The sequence below is a fragment of the Heliangelus exortis genome, chromosome 4, assembly GCF_036169615.1.
Source record: "Heliangelus exortis chromosome 4, bHelExo1.hap1, whole genome shotgun sequence".
In the NCBI taxonomy this organism is placed as follows: Eukaryota; Metazoa; Chordata; class Aves; order Apodiformes; family Trochilidae; genus Heliangelus; species Heliangelus exortis.
Genome location: NC_092425.1, coordinates 124,373 through 135,224, shown reverse-complemented (window position 1 = coordinate 135,224; position 10,852 = coordinate 124,373). Strand labels below are relative to the sequence as shown.

General features: G+C 54.8%; 2 long non-coding RNA genes across 2 annotated transcripts; both read left to right on the top strand.

The window, feature by feature from the left end:
* The first annotated feature begins 1,497 nt into the window (after positions 1 to 1,497).
* Positions 1,498 to 4,709, top strand: LOC139795633 (uncharacterized). Its single transcript, XR_011725611.1, has 5 exons — positions 1,498 to 2,139; positions 2,634 to 2,727; positions 3,085 to 3,150; positions 3,482 to 4,133; positions 4,616 to 4,709. It is a non-coding gene; the product is annotated as an uncharacterized lncRNA (long non-coding RNA).
* A 352-nt stretch (positions 4,710 to 5,061) lies between these two features.
* On the top strand, positions 5,062 to 10,035 carry LOC139795632 (uncharacterized). Its single transcript, XR_011725610.1, has 8 exons — positions 5,062 to 5,131; positions 5,466 to 6,105; positions 6,597 to 6,690; positions 7,047 to 7,112; positions 7,447 to 8,086; positions 8,583 to 8,679; positions 9,010 to 9,075; positions 9,410 to 10,035. It is a non-coding gene; the product is annotated as an uncharacterized lncRNA (long non-coding RNA).
* The last annotated feature ends 817 nt before the right edge of the window (positions 10,036 to 10,852 follow it).

Genomic DNA, 10,852 nt, shown 5'->3' with positions numbered 1-10,852 from the left:
TTGTAATGTTCATTTCTACTTGAAATATTTTTTCTAATCTATAAATTTTTAAAATTTATTTTCTTTTAAATTAAAAACATAGCTAATTTGTATAAATTTAGTTTTTAATATTTTCAAATTATCTTATTTTAAATAAAAATTTATTTTGTATATCAACGTAATTTTAATTAGTACGTATTTTTACTGTTGCGATTAATTCAAAATTACGTTTTAAATGATAAAATTTTGTTAAATTTCAGAAATTTAAAACTTAATAGTATTTGACTTAAAATTTATGATTTCCAATTAAAAAAAAATTTAAAAATATTTATTACATATATTAATTTTTAACTTTTGCTTTTTTTATTTTAAAAATTTTAACTTCTAAATTTTATTTTCTGTTACATGTTTTTATCATGTAATTTTTATTTTCTAAAGTTTAAATGGTATCTTTACATAAAAATTTTTATTTTAAAATTGTATTTCTTTTTATTTTCCTTTAGGTATTTAAATTTAAATAATACTAAATTTTATTCTAATTTTTAACACTTATGTAATTATTAATAAAATTATATGTAATGAATGATTTTATATTAATCCATATGTTTTAATAATTGTTAACTTATAATAAAACAACTGAAGTAGTTATTATTTAAACATTAATCTTAAAATAACATTATTAATTTTTTATCTTTTTAAAATTTTGCTAAATTAATTTTAAAGTTTCAATTTTTTATTTTAGGTTTTTAGGAACAGCTCTTTCCTAGTTTTAAGTTCATGCTCAGACTCACACTATTCTATTCTCCCCTAGGTTCAGGATACCAGTAGCTCTGCATCCAAGCTCCCAGGTTGCTGTTCAGTTCTATGGAGATTCTGGTGAGTGGGATGGTGAGGCCATGTCTGGAATATTGTCTCCAGTTCTGGGCACCTCAATTCCAGTAGGAGCAGAAACTTCATTAGAAAACCTGGTGTCTCCTGGTGGTGCTCATGAGGGATGTGGGGATGAAATAAAAATAAATAAAAAAAAAGGTCTTTCTCGAAGTTAAATTTTAACCTCTTCTTCTTTGGGGATGTGCATTTCTTCACTCTTCACCCATGTTGTGTTTCTTAACTCAAGGTACTGTAATTTTCATTTTAGCACATATATTTCCCTTAAAAAGATAATGACAATGTAAACAATGCCTTAGCTTCGGTAAAACAAGCGTTCTGTGTTAGCTTCTATCAGGTGTCAGTATCACTACTAAAATATTATTAGCAGGCATTTTATATTAACCCCTACAAATATAAATACTATATTGCAGCCACATTCAAACACACCTATAATAAGCAGTTGTTAATGTATTGAAAATTATTCGAATAACTACAATTAGTCGAAAAACTACACTGTGGTGTTTCAACCACCTTTTAAAAAGGGAGTTTTGGAAAAAGTCTTATGCAAAAAAAAAAACCAGTTTCTCTTGCAGATCACGCGGATCAGTCCTACCTAAAGCTCTCTTGCTCTGTCTCTCTCTCCTCCAGACATCCTCTGCGGATCCATCCACTGGTGCCAGGGAAGAGACAGATGATGCCATAAAACATTAGATAAAGCCCCCGGGCTGTGCACTCTGCCATTTTCAAGCCCAGCTCTGCATTAGCTCACACCTGGGGTCCGCCCACCGCACACGCAAATCTGTCTTGGCAGGAGTTGTTGTTGTTGTTGTTGTTGTTGTAGTTGTAGTTGTAGTTGTTGTTGTGGTGGTGTGTGTCTTTGGCGAGGACAGGGCGAGTCTGTCAGCAGGCAGCTTAGGAGAGTCTCCTGTGGAGACAGAGGAAGTGTTGGTGGCCGAGGCCGTTGTTGCAGGAGCCTTGAGGTAGATGTTTGCTGCAGCCCTTGTGCAGGAGGAGCAGGTGGCTCCGTGAAGGCTTTGTGTGTGAGCTTGCGTTAGGGGAGAACAGGGAAGCGTTGTGGTGTTGGAGGCTGAGCACACGGATGGTTTGCTTGGCAGGTAGCTGTCGGTGCAGGGCAGAGGCTGCAGCTCGATTTGCCTGGGTGGTGTGGTGCAAAAGGTGTGAAGAGCGGATAAGGGGCGGGCTTTTAGGAGGGCACTCTTTGCTAGGGATCAATCTGGCAGTCACAGACACATTCCCTGGCCCTTACGGGGTGTCCAGCAGCAGGGGCTGGTAAGTGGGGAGGAGCAGGGGCTCCTGCCTGGGCTTTTGGGCTTTTTGGGGGACGGCGGGGGGGTGGGGTGTGGGAGCAGGGGGTTGCAGAGATGGCTCAGAGGGGTGTCCTTGTGTCCCGGGCCCCCCAGAAGGAAGCAGCCGAGGGCAGAGACAAAAGGGTCCGGCCTGGGCAAGAGCCTGGTGTAAGGTTTGGGCTCTGGGGAGGGGAGGGGAGGGGAGAAGGGGGAGGGAGAGGAGGAGGGAAGGGGGAAGGGGGCTGCTTGTTGGTGTGGGGTCTTGTGGCAAGTGCCAGGGCCCAGGGGGAGAGCAGAGGCCCGGCAAGGGGGCTCAGCTGCTGGGAAGGGGCAGAGTTGGGGTAGAGAGGGGGGGAGCGCAGGGAAGAAGGAGGCAAGGTGGGGCCGTTGGGAGGTTTCAGCCTTGGGACTCTGCCACGGGCTGGCACTAGAGGGTTGCTGTAAAGCTCAGCTCTGTGCGTGTGTCTCTCTGGACAGCTGACGAAGGAGAAAGCCTGGGAGCAGAAGACGGCGGGGAGGAGAAGATGAGGACGTCGGGGGACCTGCCAGCGGAGGCTGAAGGAGAAGAATGGTGAGGGGACCCCTGGCGAAGAATGGTGAGGGGACCCCTGGCTCAAGAGTGACAAGGAAAGAAGAGAGGGTGGCCACGCACCTGGGAGGGAAGAGGGAGGCAGTAAGAGCTTGAAGAAGTCAAAAGGGAAAAAGAAGAAGAAGAGGATGGCGGTGAACCCTCCCTCCAGTTCAAGAGGGCTGAAGAAAGATGCAGGTGGTTTTGCAGCTGGCCTGGCTTTCCCCTGGAAATTTTGCCCAGGGACTACCCAGACCCAGCCGAGGCTTCATCAGCGCCTGGTAGTGAGCTGGGGCAGGGCTCCTTTCCACTCTGTGCTCAGTGGTCTCACGCTCCTCTTCTTCTTTTGTTTCTCCCTAGGCTCAGGACACCAGGCGTCCTGCACCCGTGCTCCCAGGCTCCTGTTGACCGCTGAGGGAGGTTCTGGTGAGTTGCAAAAGCCTCTGAGCTGAGGAGGGAGAAAGAAGCCTTTGCTTTTGGAAGAGGTTGGCAAACGGTGGGCCATCTCCTTGCCCTGGCGTCTGCCTGAAAGAAAACACGAGAAAGCTCTGGGTGCCCCTTGACAAATACTTGCTGTATTTTCCCCCTCTGTGCCCAGGTTCGGGCAGGGTGAGAAAGAAGTGTCAATCATGTGGGGCCTCCGGGGGGGGGGGTGGGGGTGGGGGTGGGGGATCTGCAGGCTTGGGGTCTCGCTGCTTGGACAGGGGTGTTGAGCTGGTTAATCCTACCTAAAGCTCTCTCTCTCCCTCTCCTCCAGACATCCTCTGCGGATCCATCCACTGGTGCCAGGGAAGAGACAGATGATGCCATAAAACATTAGATAAAGCCCCCGGGCTGTGCACTCTGCCATTTTCAAGCCCAGCTCTGCATTAGCTCACACCTGGGGTCCGCCCACCGCACACGCAAATCTGTCTTGGCAGGAGTTGTTGTTGTTGTTGTTGTTGTTGTTGTAGTTGTAGTTGTTGTTGTTGTTGTTGTTGTGGTGGTGTGTGTCTTTGGCGAGGACAGGGCGAGTTTGTCAGCAGGCAGCTTAGGAGAGTCTCCTGTGGAGACAGAGGAAGTGTTGGTGGCCGAGGCCGTTGTTGCAGGAGCCTTGAGGTAGATGTTTGCTGCAGCCCTTGTGCAGGAGGAGCAGGTGGCTCCGTGAAGGCTTTGTGTGTGAGCTTGCGTTAGGGGAGAACAGGGAAGCGTTGTGGTGTTGGAGGCTGAGCACACGGATGGTTTGCTTGGCAGGTAGCTGTCGGTGCAGGGCAGAGGCTGCAGCTCGATTTGCCTGGGTGGTGTGGTGCAAAAGGTGTGAAGAGCGGATAAGGGGCGGGCTTTTAGGAGGGCACTCTTTGCTAGGGATCAATCTGGCAATCACAAGACACGTTCCCTGGCCCTTACGGGGTGTCCAGCAGCAGGGGCTGGTAAGTGGGGAGGAGCAGGGGCTCCTGCCTGGGCTTTCTGGGGGACGGCGGGGGGGTGGGGTGTGGAGCAGGGGGTTGCAGAGATGGCTCAGAGGGGTGTCCTTGTGTCCCGGGCCCCCAGAAGGAAGCAGCCGAGGGCAGAGACAAAAGGGTCCGGCCTGGGCAAGAGCCTGGTGTAAGGTTTGGGCTCTGGGGAGGGGAGGGGAGGGGAGAAGGGGGAGGGAGAGGAGGAGGGAAGGGGGAAGGGGCTGCTTGTTGGTGTGGGGTCTTGTGGCAAGTGCCAGGGCCAGGGGGAGAGCAGAGGCCCGGCAAGGGGGCTCAGCTGCTGGGAAGGGGCAGAGTTGGGGTAGAGAGGGGGGGAGCGCAGGGAAGAAGGAGGCAAGGTGGGGCCGTTGGGAGGTTTCAGCCTTGGGACTCTGCCACGGGCTGGCACTAGAGGGTTGCTGTAAAGCTCAGCTCTGTGCGTGTGTCTCTCTGGACAGCTGACGAAGGAGAAAGCCTGGGAGCAGAAGACGGCGGGGAGGAGAAGATGAGGACGTCGGGGGACCTGCCAGCGGAGGCTGAAGGAGAAGAATGGTGAGGGGACCCCTGGCGAAGAATGGTGAGGGGACCCCTGGCTCAAGAGTGACAAGGAAAGAAGAGAGGGTGGCCACGCACCTGGGAGGGAAGAGGGAGGCAGTAAGAGCTTGAAGAAGTCAAAAGGGAAAAAGAAGAAGAAGAGGATGGCGGTGAACCCTCCCTCCAGTTCAAGAGGGCTGAAGAAAGATGCAGGTGGTTTTGCAGCTGGCCTGGCTTTCCCCTGGAAATTTTGCCCAGGGACCCAGACCCAGCCGAGGCTTCATCAGCGCCTGGTAGTGAGCTGGGGGCAGGGCTCCTTTCCACTCTGTGCTCAGTGGTCTCACGCTCCTCTTCTTCTTTTGTTTCTCCCCTAGGCTCAGGACACCAGGCGTCCTGCACCCGTGCTCCCAGGCTCCTGTTGACCGCTGAGGGAGGTTCTGGTGAGTTGCAAAAGCCTCTGAGCTGAGGAGGGAGAAAGAAGCCTTTGCTTTTGGAAGAGGTTGGCAAACGGTGGGCCATCTCCTTGCCCTGGCGTCTGCCTGAAAGAAAACACGAGAAAGCTCTGGGTGCCCCTTTGACAAATACTTGCTGTATTTTCCCCCTCTGTGCCCAGGTTCGGGCAGGGGTGAGAAAGAAGTGTCAATCATGTGGGGCCTCCGGGGGGGGGGGTGGGGGTGGGGGTGGGGGATCTGCAGGCTTGGGGTCTCGCTGCTTGGGACAGGGGTGTTGAGCTGGTTAATCCTACCTAAAGCTCTCTCTCTCCCTCTCCTCCAGACATCCTCTGCGGATCCATCCACTGGTGCCAGGGAAGAGACAGATGATGCCATAAAACATTAGATAAAGCCCCCGGGCTGTGCACTCTGCCATTTTCAAGCCCAGCTCTGCATTAGCTCACACCTGGGGTCCGCCCACCGCACACGCAAATCTGTCTTGGCAGGAGTTGTTGTTGTTGTTGTTGTTGTAGTTGTAGTTGTTGTTGTTGTTGTGGTGGTGTGTGTCTTTGGCGAGGACAGGGCGAGTTTGTCAGCAGGCAGCTTAGGAGAGTCTCCTGTGGAGACAGAGGAAGTGTTGGTGGCCGAGGCCGTTGTTGCAGGAGCCTTGAGGTAGATGTTTGCTGCAGCCCTTGTGCAGGAGGAGCAGGTGGCTCCGTGAAGGCTTTGTGTGTGAGCTTGCGTTAGGGGAGAACAGGGAAGCGTTGTGGTGTTGGAGGCTGAGCACACGGATGGTTTGCTTGGCAGGTAGCTGTCGGTGCAGGGCAGAGGCTGCAGCTCGATTTGCCTGGGTGGTGTGGTGCAAAAGGTGTGAAGAGCGGATAAGGGGCGGGCTTTTAGGAGGGCACTCTTTACTAGGGATCAATCTGGCAATCACAAGACACGTTCCCTGGCCCTTACGGGGTGTCCAGCAGCAGGGGCTGGTAAGTGGGGAGGAGCAGGGGCTCCTGCCTGGGCTTTCTGGGGGACGGCGGGGGGGTGGGGTGTGGGAGCAGGGGGTTGCAGAGATGGCTCAGAGGGGTGTCCTTGTGTCCCGGGCCCCCCAGAAGGAAGCAGCCGAGGGCAGAGACAAAAGGGTCCGGCCTGGGCAAGAGCCTGGTGTAAGGTTTGGGCTCTGGGGAGGGGAGGGGAGGGGAGGGGAGAAGGGGGAGGGAGAGGAGGAGGGAAGGGGGAAGGGGGCTGCTTGTTGGTGTGGGGTCTTGTGGCAAGTGCCAGGGCCCAGGGGGAGAGCAGAGGCCCGGCAAGGGGGCTCAGCTGCTGGGAAGGGGCAGAGTTGGGGTAGAGAGGGGGGGAGCGCAGGGAAGAAGGAGGCAAGGTGGGGCCGTTGGGAGGTTTCAGCCTTGGGACTCTGCCACGGGCTGGCACTAGAGGGTTGCTGTAAAGCTCAGCTCTGTGCGTGTGTCTCTCTGGACAGCTGACGAAGGAGAAAGCCTGGGAGCAGAAGACGGCGGGGAGGAGAAGATGAGGACGTCGGGGGACCTGCCAGCGGAGGCTGAAGGAGAAGAATGGTGAGGGGACCCCTGGCGAAGAATGGTGAGGGGACCCCTGGCTCAAGAGTGACAAGGAAAGAAGAGAGGGTGGCCACGCACCTGGGAGGGAAGAGGGAGGCAGTAAGAGCTTGAAGAAGTCAAAAGGGAAAAAGAAGAAGAAGAGGATGGCGGTGAACCCTCCCTCCAGTTCAAGAGGGCTGAAGAAAGATGCAGGTGGTTTTGCAGCTGGCCTGGCTTTCCCCTGGAAATTTTGCCCAGGGACCCAGACCCAGCCGAGGCTTCATCAGCGCCTGGTAGTGAGCTGGGGGCAGGGCTCCTTTCCACTCTGTGCTCAGTGGTCTCACGCTCCTCTTCTTCTTTTGTTTCTCCCCTAGGCTCAGGACACCAGGCGTCCTGCACCCGTGCTCCCAGGCTCCTGTTGACCGCTGAGGGAGGTTCTGGTGAGTTGCAAAAGCCTCTGAGCTGAGGAGGGAGAAAGAAGCCTTTGCTTTTGGAAGAGGTTGGCAAACGGTGGGCCATCTCCTTGCCCTGGCGTCTGCCTGAAAGAAAACACGAGAAAGCTCTGGGTGCCCCTTTGACAAATACTTGCTGTATTTTCCCCCTCTGTGCCCAGGTTCGGGCAGGGGTGAGAAAGAAGTGTCAATCATGTGGGGCCTCCGGGGGGGGGGGTGGGGGTGGGGGTGGGGGATCTGCAGGCTTGGGGTCTCGCTGCTTGGGACAGGGGTGTTGAGCTGGTTAATCCTACCTAAAGCTCTCTCTCTCCCTCTCCTCCAGACATCCTCTGCGGATCCATCCACTGGTGCCAGGGAAGAGACAGATGATGCCATAAAACATTAGATAAAGCCCCCGGGCTGTGCACTCTGCCATTTTCAAGCCCAGCTCTGCATTAGCTCACACCTGGGGTCCGCCCACCGCACACGCAAATCTGTCTTGGCAGGAGTTGTTGTTGTTGTTGTTGTTGTAGTTGTAGTTGTTGTTGTTGTTGTGGTGGTGTGTGTCCTTGGCGAGGACAGGGCGAGTTTGTCAGCAGGCAGCTTAGGAGAGTCTCCTGTGGAGACAGAGGAAGTGTTGGTGGCCGAGGCCGTTGTTGCAGGAGCCTTGAGGTAGATGTTTGCTGCAGCCCTTGTGCAGGAGGAGCAGGTGGCTCCGTGAAGGCTTTGTGTGTGAGCTTGCGTTAGGGGAGAACAGGGAAGCGTTGTGGTGTTGGAGGCTGAGCACACGGATGGTTTGCTTGGCAGGTAGCTGTCGGTGCAGGGCAGAGGCTGCAGCTCGATTTGCCTGGGTGGTGTGGTGCAAAAGGTGTGAAGAGCGGATAAGGGGCGGGCTTTTAGGAGGGCACTCTTTGCTAGGGATCAATCTGGCAATCACAAGACACGTTCCCTGGCCCTTACGGGGTGTCCAGCAGCAGGGGCTGGTAAGTGGGGAGGAGCAGGGGCTCCTGCCTGGGCTTTTTGGGGGACGGCGGGGGGGTGGGGTGTGGGAGCAGGGGGTTGCAGAGATGGCTCAGAGGGGTGTCCTTGTGTCCCGGGCCCCCCAGAAGGAAGCAGCCGAGGGCAGAGACAAAAGGGTCCGGCCTGGGCAAGAGCCTGGTGTAAGGTTTGGGCTCTGGGGAGGGGAGGGGAGAAGGGGGAGGGAGAGGAAGAGGGAAGGGGGAAGGGGGCTGCTTGTTGGTGTGGGGTCTTTTGTGGCAAGCGCCAGGGCCCAGGGGGAGAGCAGAGGCCCGGCAAAGGGACAGCGCCCGTCGGCTCAGCTGCTGGGAAGGGGCAGAGTTGGGGTAGAGAGGGGGGGAGCGCAGGGAAGAAGGAGGCAAGGTGGGGCCGTTGGGAGGTTTCAGCCTTGGGACTCTGCCACGGGCTGGCACTAGAGGGTTGCTGTAAAGCTCAGCTCTGTGCGTGTGTCTCTCTGGACAGCTGACGAAGGAGAAAGCCTGGGAGCAGAAGACGGCGGGGAGGAGAAGATGAGGACGTCGGGGGACCTGCCAGCGGAGGCTGAAGAAGGAGAAGAATGGTGAGGGACCCCTGGCTCAAGAGTGACAAGGAAAGAAGAGAGGGTGGCCACGCACCTGGGAGGGAAGAGGGAGGCAGTAAGAGCTTGAAGAAGTCAAAAGGGAAAAAGAAGAAGAAGAGGATGGCGGTGAACCCTCCCTCCAGTTCAAGAGGGCTGAAGAAAGATGCAGGTGGTTTTGCAGCTGGCCTGGCTTTCCCCTGGAAATTTTGCCCAGGGACCCAGACCCAGCCGAGGCTTCATCAGCGCCTGGTAGTGAGCTGGGGGCAGGGCTCCTTTCCACTCTGTGCTCAGTGGTCTCACGCTCCTCTTCTTCTTTTGTTTCTCCCCTAGGCTCAGGACACCAGGCGTCCTGCACCCGTGCTCCCAGGCTCCTGTTGACCGCTGAGGGAGGTTCTGGTGAGTTGCAAAAGCCTCTGAGCTGAGGAGGGAGAAAGAAGCCTTTGCTTTTGGAAGAGGTTGGCAAACGGTGGGCCATCTCCTTGCCCTGGCGTCTGCCTGAAAGAAAACACGAGAAAGCTCTGGGTGCCCCTTTGACAAATACTTGCTGTATTTTCCCCCTCTGTGCCCAGGTTCGGGCAGGGGTGAGAAAGAAGTGTCAATCATGTGGGGCCTCCGGGGGGGGGGGTGGGGGTGAGGGTGGGGGATCTGCAGGCTTGGGGTCTCGCTGCTTGGGACAGGGGTGTTGAGCTGGTTAATCCTACCTAAAGCTCTCTCTCTCCCTCTCCTCCAGACATCCTCTGCGGATCCATCCACTGGTGCCAGGGAAGAGACAGATGATGCCGTAAAACATTAGATAAAGCCCCCGGGCTGTGCACTCTGCCATTTTCAAGCCCAGCTCTGCATTAGCTCACACCTGGGGTCCGCCCACCGCACACGCAAATCTGTCTTGGCAGGAGTTGTTGTTGTTGTTGTTGTTGTAGTTGTAGTTGTTGTTGTTGTTGTTGTGGTGGTGTGTGTCTTTGGCGAGGACAGGGCGAGTTTGTCAGCAGGCAGCTTAGGAGAGTCTCCTGTGGAGACAGAGGAAGTGTTGGTGGCCGAGGCCGTTGTTGCAGGAGCCTTGAGGTAGATGTTTGCTGCAGCCCCTTTGCAGGAGGAGCAGGTGGCTCCGTGAAGGCTTTGTGTGTGAGCTTGCGTTAGGGGAGAACAGGGAAGCGTTGTGGTGTTGGAGGCTGAGCACACGGATGGTTTGCTTGGCAGGTAGCTGTCGGTGCAGGGCAGAGGCTGCAGCTCGATTTGCCTGGGTGGTGTGGTGCAAAAGGTGTGAAGAGCGGATAAGGGGCGGGCTTTTAGGAGGGCACTCTTTGCTAGGGATCAATCTGGCAATCACAAGACACGTTCCCTGGCCCTTACGGGGTGTCCAGCAGCAGGGGCTGGTAAGTGGGGAGGAGCAGGGGCTCCTGCCTGGGCTTTCTGGGGGACGGCGGGGGGGTGGGGTGTGGGAGCAGGGGGTTGCAGAGATGGCTCAGAGGGGTGTCCTTGTGTCCCGGGCCCCCCAGAAGGAAGCAGCCGAGGGCAGAGACAAAAGGGTCCGGCCTGGGCAAGAGCCTGGTGTAAGGTTTGGGCTCTGGGGAGGGGAGGGGAGGGGAGAAGGGGGAGGGAGAGGAGGAGGGAAGGGGGAAGGGGGCTGCTTGTTGGTGTGGGGTCTTGTGGCAAGTGCCAGGGCCCAGGGGGAGAGCAGAGGCCCGGCAAGGGGGCTCAGCTGCTGGGAAGGGGCAGAGTTGGGGTAGAGAGGGGGGGAGCGCAGGGAAGAAGGAGGCAAGGTGGGGCCGTTGGGAGGTTTCAGCCTTGGGACTCTGCCACGGGCTGGCACTAGAGGGTTGCTGTAAAGCTCAGCTCTGTGCGTGTGTCTCTCTGGACAGCTGACGAAGGAGAAAGCCTGGGAGCAGAAGACGGCGGGGAGGAGAAGATGAGGACGTCGGGGGACCTGCCAGCGGAGGCTGAAGGAGAAGAATGGTGAGGGGACCCCTGGCGAAGAATGGTGAGGGGACCCCTGGCTCAAGAGTGACAAGGAAAGAAGAGAGGGTGGCCACGCACCTGGGAGGGAAGAGGGAGGCAGTAAGAGCTTGAAGAAGTCAAAAGGGAAAAAGAAGAAGAAGAGGATGGCGGTGAACCCTCCCTCCAGTTCAAGAGGGCTGAAGAAAGATGCAGGTGGTTTTGCAGCTGGCCTGGCTTT